The sequence below is a fragment of the Oncorhynchus mykiss genome, chromosome 4, assembly GCF_057628025.1.
Source record: "Oncorhynchus mykiss isolate SJ-2025 chromosome 4, ASM5762802v1, whole genome shotgun sequence".
Lineage (NCBI taxonomy): Eukaryota > Metazoa > Chordata > Actinopteri > Salmoniformes > Salmonidae > Oncorhynchus > Oncorhynchus mykiss.
The window spans coordinates 56,168,036-56,190,090 of record NC_143025.1 but is presented as its reverse complement, the minus strand read 5'-3'; the positions used below and the strand labels follow the sequence as shown (position 1 = coordinate 56,190,090).

General features: G+C 43.3%; 1 long non-coding RNA gene across 1 annotated transcript in view; it reads right to left on the bottom strand.

Moving 5' to 3' along the window:
* Window positions 1-22,055, bottom strand: part of LOC149984078 (uncharacterized) — a 466,287-nt gene that overhangs the window by 396,080 nt on the left and 48,152 nt on the right. The window lies entirely within an intron of this gene.

The window sequence follows — 22,055 nt, the reverse complement described above, 5'->3', positions numbered from 1 at the left end:
CTCCTTATTCTTGGTTACGTCGAGGAATAGGTTGTTATTCTGGCACCACCCGGCCAGGTCTCTGACTTCCTCCCTCTAGGGTGTCTCGGCGTTGTTGGTGATCAGGCCTACCACTGTTTTGTCGTCAGCAAACTTAATGATGGTGTTGGAGTCGTGCCTGGCCATGCAGTTGTGGGTGAACAGGGAGTACAGGAGGGGACTTAGCACGCACCCCTGGGGAGCTCCAGTGTTGAGGATCAACACAAGTTGGTGAAAAAATGTGTAGGTGGCAGGGCCTATAGCTTCCTATGGATGCAAACTTTTTTAAACCAAGGGTAATTGTGGCCCATCACGAGAGAGGGTATTAACCAACATTTGGGACCTTTAGCACCTCGGGAAGTATTTTTAATCATTTTTTGGAAAATTCAGAAATTGATCGAAAAAGTGACAGTGCCCACTTTTTCCTTTCGCTCCAGAGACCAAGTCCAGCTGTGGGCCTGGTGATTGGATGGGTTACCAGGCCCATATTTTTTAAATGCTTTTTAATACATTTAGGGGGCATCCAGACCTCCATGCCCGCTATGGGAGCACCCCACTACGGGCCCAAATCAATGGGGGCTGCCCCTAGTGATTTATGGAGTTTTTTTTTTTCTTCAGAAAAATGACTAAGACCACGGGCATCTGGTATTATTTTTGGGTTACCAAGCCCAAATTTTCAAAATGGTTTTAAATGCATTTAGGGGGGTTCCAGACCTCCATGCCCGCTATGGGAGCACCCGGCTGGCGTAATGAGGCAAATTATGGTACTAGTAGTGCCTTGCCTGTGTTTCAAGGGAATGGCACATATGGCTGGCCACGGATCCGTGGTCTGTAACCGAATCTTGATTTAAGTTCATTGTAGCAACGCTTCGTCGAAGTGTACCGAAAGTCACTTGACTTCCAATACCAAACTCGGCAAATATCTGTTCCACATCCTGTTGTACATCCTATTGTACGTTTTTCCGCAGGACGTGAAAAAGAATGCTTCTTAGTCTGAGCAGATTCCACTCAGATGAGGCCTGATCTGATGGAATTGTTTAAGCCAAGTGTATTCCTCCTCCGATATCACAATTCTGCACTCCCTGAAGCTATAGTTCGTTTTGTGACTTGCAACACAGAGCTGAAACCCCCCACTTTCCTGGGTTACTTCCAGAAAATCAGTGAACATCGTGACTGGGGATCGTCTAGTGCCACTAAATACGGCCAACTTGCTGGTCATGAGAGCCGCAAACCTACGTCTGTCAGAGCAAGTTGCTCGGACCTCCAGTCTGCTGAGAACCCGAAGGAATAGCTTTAGCACTTAGCTGGACAAACTGCTTTAACTCTGCAGCATTGAGCACCTCATCTCTGCAGCACATGCAACATTTCGCCCTGTACTGGGTCTGCCGGGAATCACGATCCATCTGTGCCATGTAGAGTAACACCGATCTAATTCCACTGGCTTTAGCCCGCAGCCGTTTAGGCTTAAACTCAATAAGATATTTCAGGAAACTTTGAACATCGGCCCGATAGATTTTTAATGTGGTTGGGGCCAAACCACGGTCTTCAACTTGGCTATGCCACCCAGAAACACGTCTGTAATTATCCAGGGAACACAATCCTTCATCGGCCTTTGCCTTCTGACATAACATGGAGGAATTCCTGTACTCGGGAAACACTACTGCGAGTATTGTCAATTCATTTCACTGAAGGGTTTTTACCCAGAATAAAGTGTTCATATTCAGTCAAAATTGCATTCCCCTGACCTTCAATGCTGGACGATTCAGAGGCGAATTCATCACTCTCGCTGTTTGTTGAAGTCTCTCCGACGCAGACTTGCTACATTGGTTCCAAACGTGGTTCCCTAGGCTGCCCTGATTCGGCTTGCTGTCTGGCGGTAGACTGCTGGCTAGCTTGCTTCCATTTGATAGTCCCATACTTAAGCGCATGGGCGGACTTGAAATGTTTGTCTATCCGCACGATATTCTGCTTGGAACAGAGCACACGATCACGTTTTTTCCTGCTCTTCATAGCTTCTTTGTCCTGCCTTCCCGCACTTCCCTTTGTTTGCTCCAACGGCCGCCGACGAACTAACCCTAAATTGGCCTTTTGAGCAAACATTGTTTTATGGAAGAGGTAGGCTTTTGGCACAAGCACATTGGCTACCGCCGGCAAGTGAGCTGCACATCATCGGGTGAGTCAATGAAACTGGAAAGCTTTTTTAGGATTATAATTCCCTCATATTGTACAGTACAGGCCTATAATATTGATGGGTTCAAGACAAGGTCGTTTTTATTGATCTCAGATTCTCAGATTCTCAGTTTGTCAGTATCAAAGTAGCCTGTCATTTCGATCATTTGTATGGTATCTACTAAAGATTCTGGCAGTCTCCAGTCATGTAAAATGACATAGAGTTGCATGAAATGCATTTATAAAAGGCCACATTTCTCCCAGACCGTAGGCTACAAAAAATGGTACTCGTGTGTAACTTCTGCTCTATGCCACTATGCAAATACAATGGTATGCATGCAATGCTTTATTATAATGTTTATTTTATTTTATATATCATGCAAATTAATTACTTAAAAATCATACAATCGTATGCATGCAATGCTTTATTATAATGTTTATTTTATTTTATATATCATGCAAATTAATTACTTAAAAATCATACAATGGTATGCATGCAATGCTTTATTATAATGTTTATTTTATTTTATATATCATGCGTTCCGGTACCTCAGAGCTCCCAAGGTCACCCCCCTCTAGCGCTCACTTTTATTCCTGCCCCTCACGATTTACAAATTAAGCACCAAGCACAGGTAGCACAGACTTTACCTAACCACCATATATATACTAAAATATCCACACAAGCCATTAGCCAGCCAAACATATATTATGAGTTAAAAGATGATGAACATTAGGCTATATTATGAAGCTATTATTTAAGAACATTGAAGATAAATCACAATCAATAAAACAAATAATTGAGCTAGCTAACGAGTAGATGATTCATGTAAATCTGCATCAATATCTTTAGGAGGCACTGTAACTAACTTGCTTACAATTTGTGATGAGTGTTTGATGTTGCAGAAATAAATAGACCTATGCGAAAACAAAAGGGGGGGTGGCTTTTGTTCATTTTGAGCACCTGCCCCTGAAAGGTCTGTGCATGGCCCTCCCACAGACACACACACACACACACACACACACACAACGATAAAGACACCCACTGTCTGATGCAACAGTGTCCTCCTGTGCCCTCCCTCACCTCCTCCAGCTCTCCCCTCCCCCTGTGTCACCAGAGAAACTCCATCATGACCTCTTTCACATCAGGGAGGAGGGAGGGGGATCTGTCCATCCCTCATCCTCCCTTCTTTCCTGCTCCAGTCCTATTTTCCCTTTCTCTTCCTCCCCTTCCTCCTCATCCATCGACTGGTGTGGTGTGTTGGTGTTTGTGTATGTGTGTTTCTGTGTCTGTGTTTGAATAATAGTAGTTGTGTCATGCAAAGGATTTGCTTTATACAACTTAGATGTTCTTGTTATTTAACTGCGACACCTGTAAGAATGTGACTTTGATTCATTCTTCAGAGATGGTAATATGACACAGATACAGATTGAATTACATACTGGAGTTTTGCTCAAGGAATTATATATTTTTAGCAGAACAGCCATTTAGAAGTTTTTTTTTTTTTTTTAAATAAGCATAAACTTTGAATGCTAAAACTCCAATTGAAAGCCTTCATTTTAATCCTGTCACAGAGTCCCCTAATATCAGAACTGTCATGATGGACCAAGACGCACTTTTCAAAGTTGACAAGCAGAACAATAGACAACGTATCTTATGACATCCCCTTATGGTAAAATGCATAGTGAAAGTAGAGATAAGGTGTTGTAAAAAACAAGAAACTTTTGAATTGCAGGTAATGGCCTAGGTGTCACAGGTGTTTTTGTTTCTTGTCTCGTTTCGCAACATTTCTGTTCCTCTGCTATGAGGGCTGGCTTTCTGGTCCTTCCTGATTGGTCAGCGATGGACAGGAAGTGTCCGAGTTGTTTGTGTTGGTCGTTTTGGGTCGTTGCGAGTTTCTTCACCTACTAAGCGGTGTTTTGCTGGTTATTACCCCCCGGGGTTGTTACAACCACTATACCCTACTCTCTTCCACCCTACCCCCTCTCTCTTTTTCCCTAAATAACCTCATGTCAGGAATACCCTCCTCCACAAAAGGGGGATCTTTTCCTGTTTGCTTATGTCAACTCTAGATAGTCAGTTACAGAGCTATTGTTGTTCCGTGCATTTGTATCCTAAGCAGAGTGGTGTGTGTGTGTGAGAGAGAGAGTGTGTGCTTGTAAGAAACAGTGTGAGTAGGTTTGTGTCTATGCACAGGAGAGAGTATATGATTTGTGTGTGTATGCTAGTCAGAGAAAGAGTGTGTATGTGTATACATGCATGCCTGTGTGTGTGTGTGGGTGTGTCTATCACTCTGAATGAGTAGCCACATTCTCCATTGTCCAGACCAACAGAGTGACCTGTACACACCCTCACAGGAAGCACCTGTCTGTCTGTTGTGTGGCTGGATGAGGGATGACCACCTGCCTTCTTCCCTGCAGAAGGTCAGTGGGTCAGCTAGAACATAAATCTCTGGTCTATTGTGGTGGGTGAGTTAACAGGTTAAGTCACCAACTTGTGTCAGGTTTTTTATACATTTTATACATCGGCTTTCCTTTTAGCTACAACAACAATATTGTGCATGGCTCTTAGATTCTTACCAGTTAAACTTGACCTTATACCATACATGCTTGTATCCTAATACTGGTGAGTTGAGACAAAAGGCACATTTCCGTCCTCGGATGGACAATACAATTATTCTTATGACATTAATGGCAACGGATCACAAAATAATGTAGGTTGACCAACAGTTCATTGTAAAACTCAAATAATAATTGTATAGCAAATAAAATACAATTGTATTTGTCACACGCACCGAATACAACAGGTTTAGATCTTACTGAGAAATGCTTACTTGCAAGCCCATAACCAACGATGCAGAATTTTTCAAAAAGTACTAGAATATTAGCTAAAAAATGAATACAAAATCGAATAAACGATTGTAAGATAACACAATAACATAACAATAAGGAGGCTATATACAGGGGGTACCGGTACCGAGTCAGTGTGCGGGGGTACAAGTTATCGAGGTAAAATGTACATGTAGGTAGGGGTGAAGGGACTATGCATAGATAATAAACAGCGAGTAGCAGCAGCGTAAAAAAACGGGTCAATGCAAATAGTCTGGGTAGCAATTTGATTAATTGTTTATCAGTCTAATGGCTTCAGGGTAGAAGCTGTTAAGGAGCCTTTTGAACCTAGACTTTGTGCTCTGGTACTGCTTTCCATGCGGTAGCAGAGAGAACAGTCTATGACTAGGGCCTCTGGAGTCTTTGACAATTTTTAGGGCCTTCCTGAAACCGCCTGGTTTATAGGTCATGCTTGGTTCCAGTGACGTACTGGGCCATACGCACTACCCTCTGTAGCGCCTTGCGGAACCATTAAATGGCAGAACCAGTGTCATCATCCCGCTGCTTCTAAAAGTAGTTGTTTGAGGGATCTCAAGCCGACAAACAATAACAACAGTGCTGCAATGAATACTCAGGGAGAAAAAGGTGCAGATTCACTCGCAGAGTGCGGCAGATGTTTATTAAGCCTTAATTAAGCCTGTTATTAAGCCCAGGAATCGTGATCACAGGCAGGCAATGGTCAAACACAGGGAGGCAGTCAAAAACAAACAATACCTCACAACCATACCAACAGTAAGAACGGAACTAAATAGGGAGCTGATGAGACCAGGTGAGAAACCAACACAGGTGAAATCAATGAACAGAAATGAAAGACAGGGCTACGTTCCAGAACACAAAGAAACAGGGCTACGTTCCAGAACACAAAGAAACAGGACTACGTTCCAGAACAGAAAGACATAGGGCTACGTTCCAGAACACAAAGAAACAGGGCTACGTTCCAGAACACAAAGAAACAGGACTACGTTCCAGAACAGAAATACATAGGGCTACGTTCCAGAACACAAAGAAACAGGGCTACGTTCCAGAACACATAGAGACAGGGCTACGTTCCAGAACACAAAGACACAGGACTACGTTCCAGAACACAAAGAAACAGTGCTTACGTTCCAGAACACAAAGAAACAGTGCTTACGTTCCAGAACACAAAGACACAGGACTACGTTCCAGAACACAAAGAAACAGGGCTACGCTCCAGAACACAAAGAAACAGGGCTACGTTCCAGAACACAAAGAAACAGGGCTACGTTCCAGAACACAAAGACACAGGGCTACGTTCCAGAACACAAAGACACAGGACTACGTTCCAGAACACAAAGACACAGGGCTACGCTCCAGAACACAAAGACACAGGGCTACGTTCCAGAACACAAAGACACAGGACTACGTTCCAGAACACAAAGACACAGGACTACGTTCCAGAACACAAAGACACAGGGCTACGCTCCAGAACACAAAGAAACAGGGCTACGTTCCAGAACACAGAGAGACAGGGCTACGTTCCAGAACACAAAGACACAGGACTACGTTCCAGAACACAAAGAAACAGGGCTACGCTCCAGAACACAAAGAAACAGGGCTACGTTCCAGAACACAGAGAGACAGGGCTACGTTCCAGAACACAAAGACACAGGACTACGTTCCAGAACACAAAGAAACAGGGCTACGCTCCAGAACACAAAGAAACAGGGCTACGTTCCAGAACACAAAGAAACAGGGCTACGTTCCAGAACACAAAGAAACAGGGCTACGTTCCAGAACACAAAGAAACAGGGCTACGCTCCAGAACACAAAGACACAGGACTACGTTCCAGAACACAAAGAAACAGGGCTACGCTCCAGAACACAAAGAAACAGGGCTACGTTCCAGAACACAAAGAAACAGTGCTCACGTTCCAGAACACAAAGACACAGGACTACGTTCCAGAACACAAAGAAAAATAACACAAGGTTGACTAAGAAAAGAAAAGCAGAACCTTGCTGGTTCTTTAACAAAAGAGACCAAAGAAATACCACAATTTCCGGCTGTTTTCCCTCCATTCAGGTGTTATTATTTCAGGACAGACTAATAGTGTCTGTCTTCACTGTCCTGTGTGATGTCTAGGTCCATCAAAGAAATGTGTCCCCCTCAGATGTAGGCCTACACTCACTGACAACAGGATGTCATTGAAGAGCCTGCCAAGGAAATTACAGTGCCCAAGGAAAAGGACCCGCCATGACTGGTGTGCAAATTGCAGGAAGTGTAAAGTGTGTTGTCATCATCTGTGTATGTTTGTCTCATTTTTGCCTCAATTTGAGTGATTCCTGATCTCATTGGTGCGAATGAGATATACCGACTGAGAATAATTAGATATAGGTGAAATAGACAGGCATGTTGGATAATGATATGACCTAAATGTTGCTGAAAGCATCTTACACCACTCTGGGCATGAGTCATTTAGAGTGTTATTGTTTTGTGTTGACTTCACTTATTATTTTTCAGCAATGCATTTTTATAGCACACAGTATTAATTTCAGACGTACATTTCTCTCAGAAGAAAGAAAGGATTAGTGCTTGCCTCTCTTCCTGAGACGAGGGGAAGTTTGTCATTGTTAGAATTGAGCGTGTTGAAAAGGGTAAGAGGGGCACTCGGGTTACTTACAATCTTACGTCATACCCGCTGAAGGAGGTGAGCAGAAAAGGGACAGTATTATAGTAAACAAAACTTCACGACTGCACAGGTGAAAGACTTCCTTTGAAAGCTTATCTTCTCTCCTGCTTATGGGTACTGCTTGTGAGGTCACGCACGGACGCACGCACTCACAAACGGTACAGGGAAGGTAAGTGAAAGGAAGGAATGATGTCCGTTTGGAGAGTTATCTTTTATCTTTTGGTTTGAAAGACAGACAGAGAGAAAGAGAATGTACTGACTACAACATCCTCTCACTGTCAACTGCGTTTATTTTCAGCAAACTTAACATGTGTAAATATTTGTATGAACATAACAAGATTCAGCAACTGAGACATAAACTGAACAAGTTCCACAGACATGTGACTAACATAAATGGAACAATGTGTCCCTGAACAAAGGGGTGGTTAAAATCAAAAGTAACAGTCAGTATCTGGTGTGGCCACCAGCTGCATTAAGTACTGCAGTGAATCTCCTCCTCATAGACTGCACCAGATTTGCCAGTTCTTGCTGTGAGATGTTACCACACTCTTCCACCAAGGCACCTGCAAGTTCCGGACATTTCTGGGGGGATTGGCCCTAGCTCTCACCCTCCGATCCAACAGGTCCCAGACGTGCTCAATGGGATTGAGATCCGGGCTCTTCACTGGCCATGGCAGAACACTGACATTCCTGTCTTGCAGGAAATCATGCACAGAACAAGCAGTATGGCTGGTGGCATTGTCATGCTGGAGGGTCATGTCAGGATGAGCCTGCAGGAAGGGTACCACATGAGGGAGGAGGATGTCTTCCATGTAACACACAGCATTGAGATTGCCTGCAATGACAACAAGCTCAGTCCGATGATGCTGTGATAAAAAAACACAAAAAGTGAAGAGCACTTTTTGCCAGTCCCGTCTGGTCCAGCGACAGTGGGTTTGTGCCCATAGGCAACGTTGTTGCCGGTGATGTCTGGTGAGGACCTGCCTTACAATAGGCCTACAAGCTCTCAGTCCAGCCTCTTAGCCTATTGCGGACACTGAGCACTGATGGAGGGATTGTGCGTTCCTGGTGTAACACAGGCAGTTGTTGTTGCCATACTGTACCTGTCCTGCAGGTGTGATGTCCGGATGTACCGATCCTGTGCAGGTGTTGTTACACGTGGTCTGCCACTGCATCTCACAGTACTGACGTTGCAATTTATTGCCCTAGCCACATCTGCCGTCCTCATGTCTCCTTGCAGCGTGCCTAAGGCACGTTCACACAGATGAGCAGGGACCCTGGGCATCTTTCTTTTGGTGTTTTTCAGAGTCAGTAGAAAGGCCTCTTTAGTGTCCAAAGTTTTCATAACTGTGACCTTAATTGCCTACTGGCTGTAAGCTGTTAGTGTCTTAACGACCGTTCTACAGGTGAATGTTCATAAATGTTTTATGGTTCATTGAACAAGCATGGGAACCCGTGTTTAAACCCTTTACAATGAAGTTATTTGGATTTTTACGAATTATCTTTGAAAGACACGGTCCTGAAAAAGTGACGTTTCTTTTTTTGCTGAGTTTATCTGCTGTTTGTGACTGACCGGGATCCAAATATCCTGCTTGCCACAATACTGTGTTAGATATCTGAGTTAAAGCTCAGGCCTTAGCTTGGAGAGCCAATGCGTGTCTTCAGGTTTCAGACAAGGTTACTTACCGTCTACGTTTCTCCTTCTGAGCTAGCTATTTGTCTTTAAACAAATTTTGCTCAGTGGTTGCCTTTCATAAGCATGGTTCTGAACCACTTTCATTACATGTCACATACAGTGCCTTCAGAAAGTATTCATACCCCTTGACTTACAGCCTGAATAACAATACCCCATACAAACAATACCCCATAATGACAAAATGAAAACGTATTTTTAGATATGTTTGATAATTTATTGAAAATGAAACACAGAAATGTATCATTTACATAAGTATTCAGTACATGTTAGAATCCCCTTAGTTTTTAAAATTGAAAATGTATTTATCTAAGTCAGTTATGAATAAATTCTTAGTTACAATGACAACCTACCAGGGAACATTAGGTTAACTGTCTTGTTCAGGGTCAAAGGAACAGATTTTTACCTTGTCAGCTCAGGGATTTGATCCATTAACCTTTTGGGTACTGGCCCAACGCTCTAACCACTAGGCTCCCTGCCACCCCTTTGGTAGTAATTACAGTTGTGAGGGTTTCTTGGTGTAAGGACCAATGCTGGAGATGAGAAGCAGGTACGTGGAGTCAACATTTAATATGGTACAGGCCAGGAACATTTAATACGGAACAAGACAGGAACAGTGTCAGCACACAACGACAAACAACAATTATTGCAGAAGCAGGGATCCAGACAGAAGGCAATGACAGAGGTGATTGAGTCCAGGTGAGTCCAATAATCACTGATGCGTGTGACGGGGAAAGGCAGGTGTGCGTAATGATGATGGCAGGAGTACGCAATGCTGGGGATTCTGGCACCCTCAAGCATCAGGGGGGGAAGAGCGGGAGCAGGCGTGACAGTACCCCCCCTCTAGGGGCGCCACCCGGCATCCCACCTGGGCAGGCTTGACTGGCCGGCCGAGGCAAGGGGGCTGGACAAGCCAGCTGGACGTGAAACCACCAATGAACCGGTAGAGGAGTGAGAGCCTAGCGAGCCGGCTGAGACATAGGAGCCTGACGATCTGGCTGAGCCATGAAGGCCTGTTGATCCTGCTGAGGCGAGCCCAATAATCTGATGGAGGCGTAGCAGCCTGACGAGCCGGCTGGGCGTAAAAACCTGACGATCCGGCTGAGGCCTGGCGTGGGATGAACGCCTTCCAAGCCAACCGGGGCAGAAACCTATCGAGCCAGCTAGGGTGTAACAGCCCGGTGAGCTGGCTTAGGCACCCCCGGTTCCATTGGTGTCGGGCCCCGGTCCCAACGTCACCACCAACCGGAATGTCAGCACTCCCTGATGCTTCGTATGATGGCTTTTGCATTCTGTAAGGAGCGACGCCGGAGATGAGAAGCAGGTACGGGGAGTTAACATTTAATACGGAACAGACATGGAACAAAACAGGAATAGCATCAGCACATGGGTATACAACGACAAACAACAATTAATGTAGAAGCAGGGAACAGAGCGGGGAACCAGACAGATATAGGGAAGGTAATGACAGAAGTGATTGAGTCCAGGTGTTTCCAATAATCACTGATGTGCATGACGTGTGTAATGATGATGGCAGGAGTGCGCAATGCTGGGGAGCCTGGTGCCCTCGAGAGCCAGGGGGGAAGAGCGGGAGCAGGCTTGACACTGGATAAGTCTCTAAGAGCTGTTCACATCTGAATTGTACAATATTCACACATTATTAATTTAAAAGTTCTTCAAGCTCTGTCAAGTTGGTTGTTGACCATTGTGAGACAGCCATCTTCAAGTCTTTCCATAGATTTTCAAACCGATTTAAGTCTAAACTGTAACTAGGCCACTCAGGTAACTTCAATGTCATCTTGGTAAGCAACTCCAGTGTAGATTTGGCCTTGTCTGTTATGGTCCTACTGAAAGGTGAATTAATCTCCAAGTGTCTGGTGAAAAGCAGACTGAACCAGGTTTTCCTCTAGGATTTTGCCTGTGCTTAGCTCCATTCACTTAATTTTGTATCCTGAAAAACTCCCCAGTCCTTAATGATTACAAGCATACCCATAACATGATGCAGCCACCACTATGCTTGAAAATATGGACAGTGGTACTTAGTAATGTCTTGTATTGGATTTTCCCAAAACATAACACCTTGTATTCAGGGCTAAAAGTTAATTGCTTTGCCACATTTTATGCAGTATTCTTTAGTGCCTTGTTGCAAACAGGATGCATGCTTTGGAATATTTATCATTATGTACAGGCTTCCTTCTTTTCACTCAGTCAATTATGTTAGTATTGTGGAGTAACTGTAATATTGTTGATCCATCCTCAGTTTTCTCCTATGCAGCCATTAAACTGTAACTGTTGTAAAGTCACCATTGGCCCAGTGACTGGGTGTATTGATACACGAACCAAAGTGGAATGAATAACTTTACCGTGCTCAAATGGATATTCAATGTTTGCTTTTTTATTTTAACCTATCTGTGGGGTACAGAGACAAGCTAGTCCTTTAAAAATCATGTGCAACATTATTATTGCACACAGAGTGAGTCCATTCAACGTATTATGTGACTTGTTAAAACACATTTTTACTACTGAACTTATTTAGGCTTGCCATAACAAAGGGGTTGAATACTTATTGACTCAAGACATTTCAGCTTTTAATTTGGAAATCATTTGTAAAAATGTCTAAAAACATAACTCGACTTTGACATTATGGGGTATTGTGTGTAAGCCAGTGACACACAATCTCAATTGAATCCATTTTAAATTCAGGCTGAAACACAACAAGATAAAAAAAAGTCGAGGCGTGTGAATACTTACTGAAGTCGCTGTACATCTACCATCTACATTTCCATGCGTCTATCATGATTTGTCAATCTGGACATCCCACTATCCTGCTGAGTTATTTGGAAGTGAGCCAAAAGCTGCTGCCCACAATACTTTAGCAAGCAGAGCTCTTCACTTAAAACGAAAACTCCTGATGCTCTTTTGTTGTTTCAATTATACAGTTGAAGTCGGAAGTTTACATACACTTAGGTTGGAGTCATTAAAACTCGTTTTTACAACCACTCCACAAATTTCTTGTTAACAAACTATAGTTTTGGCAAGTCAGTTAGGACATCTACTTTGTGCATGAAAGTCCCTTTGCAGAAAAACAGCCCCAAAGCATGATGTTTCCACCCCATGCTTCACAGTAGGTATGGTGTTCTTTGGATGCAACTCAGCATTCTTTGTCCTCCAAACACAACGAGTTGAGTTTTTACCAAAAAGTTATATTTTGGTTTCATCTGACCATATGACATTCAAATCAAATCAAATGTATTTATATAGCCCTTCGTGCATCAGCTGATATCTCAAAGTGCTGTACAGAAACCCAGCCTAAAACCCCAAACAGCAAGCAATGCAGGTGTAGAAGCACAGTGGCTAGGAAAAACTCCCTAGAAAGGCCAACACCTAGGAAGAAACCTAGAGAGGAACCAGGCTATGTGGGGTGGCCAGTCCTCTTCTGGCTGTGCCGGGTGGAGATTATAACAGAACATGGCCAAGATGTTTAAATGTTCATAAATGACCAGCATGGTCAAATAATAATAATCACAGGCAGAACAGTTGAAACTGGAGCAGCAGCACGGCCAGGTGGACTGGGGACAGAAAGGAGTCATCATGTCAGGTAGTCCTGAGGCATGGTCCTAGGGCTCATGTCCCCCGAGAGAGAGAAAGAAAGAAAGAAAGATAGAGAGAATTAGAGAGAGCATACTTCAATTCACACAGGACACCGGATAGGACAGGAGAAGTACTCCAGATATAACAAACTGACCCTAGCCCCCCGACACATAAACTACTGCAGCATAAATACTGGAGGCTGAGACAGGAGGGGTCAGGAGACACTGTGGCCCCATTCGATGACACCCCCGGACAGGGCCAAACAGGAAGGATATAACCCCACCCACTTTGCCAAAGCACAGCCCCCACACCACTAGAGGGATATCTTCAACCACCAACTTACCATCCTGAGACAAGGCCGAGTATAGCCCACAAAGATCTCCGCCAAGGCACTACACAAGGGGGGGCGCCAACCCAGACAGGAAGATCACATCAGTGACTCAACCCACTCAAGTGATGAACCCCTCCTAGGGACGGTATGAAAGAGCCCTAGTAACCCAGTGACTCAGCCCCTGTAATAGGGTTAGAGGCAGAGAATCCCAGTGGAAAGAGGGGAACCGGCCAGGCAGAGACAGCAAGGGTGGTTCATGCTCCAGAGCCTTTCCGTTCACCTTCACACTCCTGGGCCAGACTACACTCAATCATATGACCCACTGAAGAGATGAGTCTTCAGTAAAGACTTAAAGGTTGAGACCGAGTTTGCGTCTCTCACATGGGTAGGCAGACCATTCCAGAAAAATTGAGCTCTATGGGAGAAAGCCCTGCCTCCAGCTGTTTGCTTAGAAATTCTAGGGACAATTAGGAGGCCTGCGTCTTGTGACCGTAGCGTACGTGTAGGTATGTACGGCAGGACCAAATCAGAGAGATAGGTAGGAGCAAGCCCATGTAATGCTTTGTAGGTTAGCAGTAAAACTTTGAAATCAGCCCTTGCCTTGACAGGAAGCCATTGTAGGGAGGCTAGCACTGGAGTAATATGATCCAATTTTTTGGTTCTAGTCCGGATTCTAGCAGCCGTATTTAGCACTAACTGAAGTTTATTTAGTGCTTTATCCAGGTAGCTGGAAAGTAGAGCATTGCAGTAGTCTAACCTAGAAGTGACAAAAGCATGGATTAAATTTTCTGCATTATTTTTGGACAGAAAGTTTCAGATTTTTGCAATGTTACGTAGATGGAAAAAAGCTGTCCTTGAAACAGTTTTGATATGTTCTTCAAACATTCTCCCAATCTTCTTCTGGATCATCCAAATGCTCTCTAGCAAACTTCAGACGGGCCTGGAGATGTACTGGCTTAAGCAGGGGGACAAGTCTGGCACTGCAGGATTTGAGTCCCTGGCGGCGTAGTGTGTTACTGATGGTAGGCTTTGTTACTTTGGTCCCAGCTCTCTGCAGGTCATTCACTAGGTCCCCCCGTGTGGTTCTGGGATTTTTGCTCACCTTTCTTGTGATCATTTTGACCCCACGGGGTGAGATCTTGCGTGGAGCCCCAGATCGAGGGAGATTATCAGTGGTCTTGTATGTCTTCCATTTCCTAATAATTGCTCCCACAGTTGATTTCTTCAAACCAAGCTGCTTACCTATTGCAGATGCAGTCTTCCCAGCCTGGTGCAGGTCTACAATTTTGTTTCTGGTGTCCTTTGACAGCTCTTTGGTCTTGGCCATAGTGGAGTTTGGAGTGTGACTGTTTGAGGTTGTGGACAGGTGTCTTTTATACTGATAACAAGTTCAAAAAGGTTCCATTAATACAGGTAACGAGTGGAGGACAGAGGAGCCTCTTAAAGAAGAAGTTACAGGTCTGTGAGAGGCAGAAATCTTGCTTGTTTGTAGGTGACCAAATACTTATTTTCCATCATAATTTGCAAATAAATTCATTAAAAATCCTACAATGTGATTTAAACAAAAAAATCTAATTTTGTCTGTCATAGTTGAAGTGTACCTATGATGAAAATTACAGGCCTCTCTCATCTTTTTAAGTGGGAGAACTTGCACAATTGGTGGCTGACTAAATACTTTTTTGCCCCACTGTATATTGAAGCAACATCTCAAGACATCAGTCAGTAAGTTAAAGCTTGGTCGCAAATGGGTCTTCTAAATGGACAATGACCCGAAGCATACTTCCAAAGTTGTGGAAAAATGGCTTAAGGACAACAAAGTCAAGGTGGCCATCACAAAGCCCTGACCTCAATCCTATAGAAAATTAGTGGGCAGACCTGAAAAGGCCTGTGCGAGCAAGGAGGCCTACAAACCTGACTCAGTTACAACAGCTCTGTCAGGAGGAATGGGCCAAGTTAAACAATTTAAAGGCAATGCTACCAAATACTAATTGAGTGTATGTAAACTTCTGACCCACTGGGAATGTGATGAAAGAAATAAAAGCTGAAATAAATCATTATCTCTACTATTATTCTGACATTTCACATTCTTAAAATAAAGTGGTGATCCTAACTGACCTAAAACAGGGAATTTTTGCTAGGATTAAATGTCAGGAATTGTGAAAAACTGAATTTAAATGTATTTGGGTAAGGTGTATGTAAACTTCCGACTTAAACTGTAAGTAACTTAACAAGAGAACAAAGCTGAACAAAGCGGACTGTCTGGGCAACAAATAATTCCTCGTCCCCTGGTGGAAGTAGATTAGTGGTTTGTGATAATTGGGGTCTCTCAGGTACATTTGCCCAGTGTCTGACCAGAGAAACAGGCCTCAAGAACAACGGCACCACTCCTCTCGCTCCTTCTGTCCTATCATTACTTCCCTCCAAGGGCATGTTCCTACCTTTCCCCTCTCTACACCTCCACCCAGATTCCTCCACTCGTCTTTGTCTCTATTTTCTCTCTTTTGTCTCTCAGACTCTCTCCCTTTGGGCTCTGTCAACAGAAAAGCTAGGGAGGGGAGTGAGAGAGGATGAGTGTATCAGTTGCGTGTGACGGATATCGCCCTTTTAAAGAAAAACAAACGTGTGCCGCTCTCCTGTAATTTGCACGTTGACATGTGCACTTACGGCATGGCTCAGGGACAGATGTAATGACTGGGGCAGGTTACACTGGAGACAGGTGGAAGTGATGGGCCTGGCCTGTCTGAGTGGCCCTGAGAGAGGGGTTAGAAAGAGGGAGGGATAGAGGGGGGAGAGATAGAGGAGGGAGAGAGAAAGAGATGGAGTTGTACACAGAAACTCGGGCACGCACATGTGACCTCACCTAAGTGTAATAGCTCTACTCAAGGTTTCCGAGAAAGAGAAAGAGAGAGAGAGAGAGAGAGAGAGCAAGAGAGAGAGAGAGCGAGAGAGAGAGAGAGAGAGAGAGAGGGGGGGAGTGACAGACAAAGAGACGCAGACAGACACTATGGCACCTGATGATGTCATTGATGTTGTCATTAAGTTGCAGTAAAAATCCCCTCTTATTGTATACAACCATTCCTGAACAGTATACTCATCACAGAAAACCAAACTCCGGCTATCACGGGATCCTAGTCAGTTTATGGCCCTCATCCTAGTTAGAAACCTACATTGAAACAAGTCCTGCTGAAACTGAGGCTGCCCCTTTAATGATCGAGAGTTATGAAGAAGAGATCCATGGCTCGATCAAATACTGTACTGTCAGGGATTGGTGACACACACACACACACACACACACACACACACACACACACACACACACACACACACACACACACCTTTTCTCGGTAACGTTATTTAGAGCGAAGTCTGTCTGTCTGTGACTGTAAGGGAAAATCTACCTCCGCGTCAGTGTGACTGCTGATCAGGTTTACTGGTGTTTGTTCAGTGGTTACCTTGAAATATGTCAGGAATCTGAGAGGTATGGGGCTGAAGCTCTGAGACGCAAAGAGCGAGAAAAGGAGGGAGAGAGGTAGGGAGGAAGGAAGGAAGGGGAGAGGGAATGAGAGAGAGAGAGAGAAAGGGTGAGACGGAGAGAGAGAGTGAGAAAGAGAGAAAGAGAAGGGGGAGGGAGGGCTAGGGACAAGGAGAGAATGATAGAGATAGAGAGAGTGAAAAATCTATTACTATTCATAGACGGTGTCAACACTCAACTACAGTGATATGTTTTCCTGTTTCCTCCGAGACCATTTCAGTCTACATGAAAGAGATCTCCACAGCAGTGTGCATTTGTCAGACAGATTGACACTTCCGATGACATCCATCTTTTTGTTTATGCACTATGGGATGTGTCAAAGTGTTATGTTTATCTTTGTGTTTGGTTGTGTGTGTGTGTGTTTTGTATATGTGTGTGTGTACTTGTATGTGTACTAATTTCAAATGTACTTTTGTTCTTTTAAGTGTGTGTCCTTTCACAATTTTCCGCCTCAACATTTGTCATCGTCTCAGTAATGAGGAGGAAGACAATGAAAGGAGTGTTTTAAAGCATCTGAGACAGAGACGTGTATCACCCGAGGGTACTAAACTGCACTTCCTTAAGTGGCATTTAAAGTTCAAGAGTCTCCGTTTGGGTTATGGTGGAGGGGACCTGTAGGAGATGTCTTATGTAGATTATTAATGAGATGAGGATCACACACAGGCAGTCTTCGTCAGTCAGTCCAGTCCAGTAACAGGGTGGGTGGTATCACCAGTGCTCCTTAACAAAGCCGTTCCGTCACTAGCAGCATTCCTCTCAGAATGAAATAACAATAATAACCATTGTCCTGTCAACAGCAGATTAGACAGGAGGGAGGAGGACGATGCATGGAGACAGACCTGATGGAGGGAAGGAGAAAGAGAGAGCATTAGAGAGTTATTTCTTCATTCAACCTCAGGATGAATGGGATGAGGAGAAATACCAATATTTACAAGAGAGAGAGAGAGAGAGAGAGAGAGACAGACAGACAGACAGACAGACAGACAGACAGACAGACAGACAGACAGACAGACAGACAGACAGACAGACAGACCTCAGAGCCATACAAAACATACTTCATGTATTTCTGAGCAACTCCAAGACGTATGACACCTACTAACGGTGGAAACTTTAAACAGAAATGAAAGTAGGGAGGTTGGTCAGAGAGGACGGGTGGGCGTGATCCACAACGTCTAGCAATCCAAAGATTGTGTGTTTGAGTCGCGTCGGTGACAACTGTAGCATTTTAGCTAACATAACATAACGTAACATATCACACTAAATGGAGTGTCACAGATTTACACTGTTTTAAGATGGTCATATCAATGGATCATTTAGCTAATTTATTTGGAATTTTAGGACCCCTGTAGGTATAAAAAAAAAAATGTTTTAATAAAATATTGAAATTGGTCTTTAATTCTGTAGCCCATAGAAACATATTGAATAACACTTTCATAAATGGCAAAAAAAAGACAGTACATTTTTATCATAAGGATAACGTTTTTGAAGTGTATATTTTAGTTGGTTTTTTTACAAATGTTTCTTGGGCGTTGGCACAAAACTACCTCGATACTTCCGTTCATTTTTTAAACCGGTACTGGTTACCTTCAGACGAGTCATGTGACACTGGTGGGCGATATAGGAGAACACCATCCTGTTTGTGAGAATCTCCTCTTTCCATAGTTGGTTCATATAAATTTGAAGTCCAAACCATTCGGATACTATAGATGTTTTCATGAGAAGACCAACATAGGCGATGGATTGAGATGCAGCCCAAGCCAATTTGTTTATTACGTTGACACACTGGTGCATCAGTAGACTTAAGGATTTTAACGACACATTATTGAACACATTCCAATTATGTTTTGTCAAAGGAGGAGGAGACAGGAGGAGACACTTGGTCTTTCATGTCTATATCTGTCACGCCCTGACCTTAGAGAGCCTTTTTATTTCTCTATTTGGTTAGATCAGGGTGTGATTTGGGTGGGCATTCTAGTTTTTCTATTTCTTTGTTGGCCGGGTATGGTTCCCAATCAGAGCCAGCTGTCTATCGTTGTCTCTGATTGGGGATCATACTTAGGCAGCCTTTTTCCCACCTTTAGTTGTGGGATCTTGTTTTTGGTTAGTTGCCGTGTTAGCGCCACACAACTTTACGTGGTGGTCAATGAATAAATGTGTGATGTACGCCTACCACGCTGCACCTTGGTCCAATCCATCTCTAAACGATCGTGACAATATCAGTCTAAGAATGTTTCCAAAACCCTTCATGTAATATGTGAATACTTCACGGTTGCTCCATCCAGCTACCTAGGCACATGCCTTCACACTCTGTCATTATGGAAACACGGACAGACGGCCATGTATGTCTGGCAAAGAGACAGACTGACTTAATTACTGACACTCAGGTGACATGCTAACATTTATTGCAGTAGTTTGTAGTATAATCTTTGTATAGATCTCAGCTATTCTTTCTGTAGTACATGGTCATGTTTTCAACAACAAATGTACTCATCCAATACCACGTACCTACCATAGTTGTGCCGCAGAGTGTCATGGGTAACATGTGTCTTGAGATGATCACGTTTCAGATAAATGGTTGACCTGAGTTCCTAGCGCTATTGACTTGTTATAAAGACGTGGTTATGCACCGCGAGAGACATAACACCACGCATATACAGGTGCACGTGTGTGACTAATAGAGGACAGGTGAGCAGAAGACAGCTCACCCTCAACAGACTGTGATGAATAAGATGCCTGGTGGAGGTGGGGGAGAGAGAGGGAGGAAAGAGAAGGGGACTCGAGATTATACTGCACTTCTTGTCAACAGCTCTAATTATGACCCTGGTGTGGTGTGTAGCAGGATAGGAGACAGGAACGACATGGACACCACACAGAGAGGGGAGGGGGAGAGAGAGAGAGAGAGAGAGGGAGAGCTTCAAAGTTCACATACACGCATCAAAGTACCTTATCCTGATATACACACACACACACACACACACACACACACACACACACACACACACATTCTCTTTCTGTTGTAAGCACTTGCCATTGTTTTTTGTGGTGCGTGCCAAGCGTAAATCCTCTCATTTCGCTCTGTCAGAACTGCCTGGCTGCCTGGCATCATGCCGAATCAACAGTGGTACAAAACAACACTCCTCAAGTAAGAGGCTGCAACACATGACTTTGGTTTTGTGAAACTACCTACCGGGCAAAAACACATTGTGTCATGTAACAATGTCATAGAATTTGAAAACAGTTGTCAACAGTTTGTTTCTGAAGTTAAAGGGGCAGTATGCAGTTCAAACAATAACGAAGCACCACCCCACCACTGTTATTGGCAAACAGCTGAAAAATGGGTCTTGAGAAATGCAACCATCATCAAATCTACAGTTGCAAGGAATGACCATCCATGAAATCAACATTATAGTTTTAACCATGTTTTGAAGCTATAAAGTGTTGGTTTACAATCCCATTGTTTACAAACATTAATTTATTGCTGGTTATGACACCTGCATAAGGGTGTCTAAATCCACAAAACCAACTCCAGTTATTAATTTATGGCTAGTTATGACACCTACATAAGGGTGTCTAAATCCACAAAACCAACTCCGGTAATTAATTTATGGCTGGTTATGACACCTGCATAAGAGTGTCAAACGTCACAAAACCAACTCCGGTAATTCATTTATGGCTGGTTATGACACCTGCATAAGAGTGTCAAAACTCACAAAACCAACTCCGGTAATTAATTTATGGCTGGTTATGACACCTGCATAAGAGTGTCAAAACTCACAAAACCAACTCCGGTAATTAATTTATGGCTGGTTATGACACCTGCATAAGAGTGTCAAAACTCACAAAACCAACTCCGGTAATTAATTTATGGCTGGTTATGACACCTGTATAAGAGTGGCTGAATCCACAAAACCAACCACACAAGGCAAAACACTCCCTTACACCATAGCCTACGTGTCAACAGTATGTTTTTTTACTGACCTTGTTAAATGATTATTGTAATCGTTCACACATTGATGTCAGACATGAATTTACTCCAATGCTCTGTTGCTGATGACTGGGATGAATGCAGGAGCAGATTTCAGGAGAAGGACAAGACACCCTCTATGTGACTGATGACTGATATAAGGGCTTGTACATGATAGGTCTATCTGGCTTATATGATTATGATGGTCATAATGCTTCTTGACAGTGTCATAAAGTGTATTGTCTTAGTCCAAGTAAAGCGACATAGGGAGGTCATAATGCTTCATGACAGTGTCATAAAGTGTATTTTCTTAGTTCAAGTAAAGTGACACTGGATGGTCATAGTGAGATTATGAACATTATGAAAAAAAAACTACTGTAAAGAATTCATTACAACAACAAGAAACAAACTTTCAAACGAAAGGAAAGTTATTGTCAGGGAATAAATTATTAGAATAAATGGATTTGACACTCTTATGTAGGTGTCATAACCAGCCATAAAATAACGCAATATATGTCACAACAGGTGTAAATATATTGGCCATGACAGTGTTATGACCATTTTATTACAAGTTATGTCAGCTATTATGACATGGTTATAACCTGGTTATCACGTGCTAGGGCTGAACAAGCTCTCTTGACCCTGCATTGTATGTGTACATTTATGCCAAATACTGATGTCTTCATTAACATTATTTCAGACCGCAGCTGTCAAGCAAGGGGGTAGATCCGATTTCTAGACATTCACAAAGCCTTACATTTTGTCCTCAACTTCAGAACACTTCAGCTAAATACAGAATGTTCGCAGATTCTTCAAGTGACAGCCGCGACACTTCAATGATGTGAGAGTTATAGACCTAGTCTATGTCATTTTGTCAAGGCAGAACCTGTAGGAAACATTTACATTTAAGCTCTTGAAATTATGGTTGTGGTCGTGTTTTGGAAACTAACCAAAGTCTTGGTTTCAATTTGAATTCAACTCTCAGTTTCAAAGAACTGCCAAGAAAAAGTCAACTTATTGTAATCTTTTCAAACAAACACGGTCTCATAGCCCCTCTCTTTTCCTAAAATCTTAAATTAGGCCCACAAACACAACGTAGAACAACATCGCTTGACAGATATGCATTCACACCCAAGGAAGACGGAAAAGGGGGGTTGTGTTAGAATCTCAGGAAAAAAAGAAAAAGGAGAGAGATGTGTGTCTGAAGCGGACATATCTGTGTG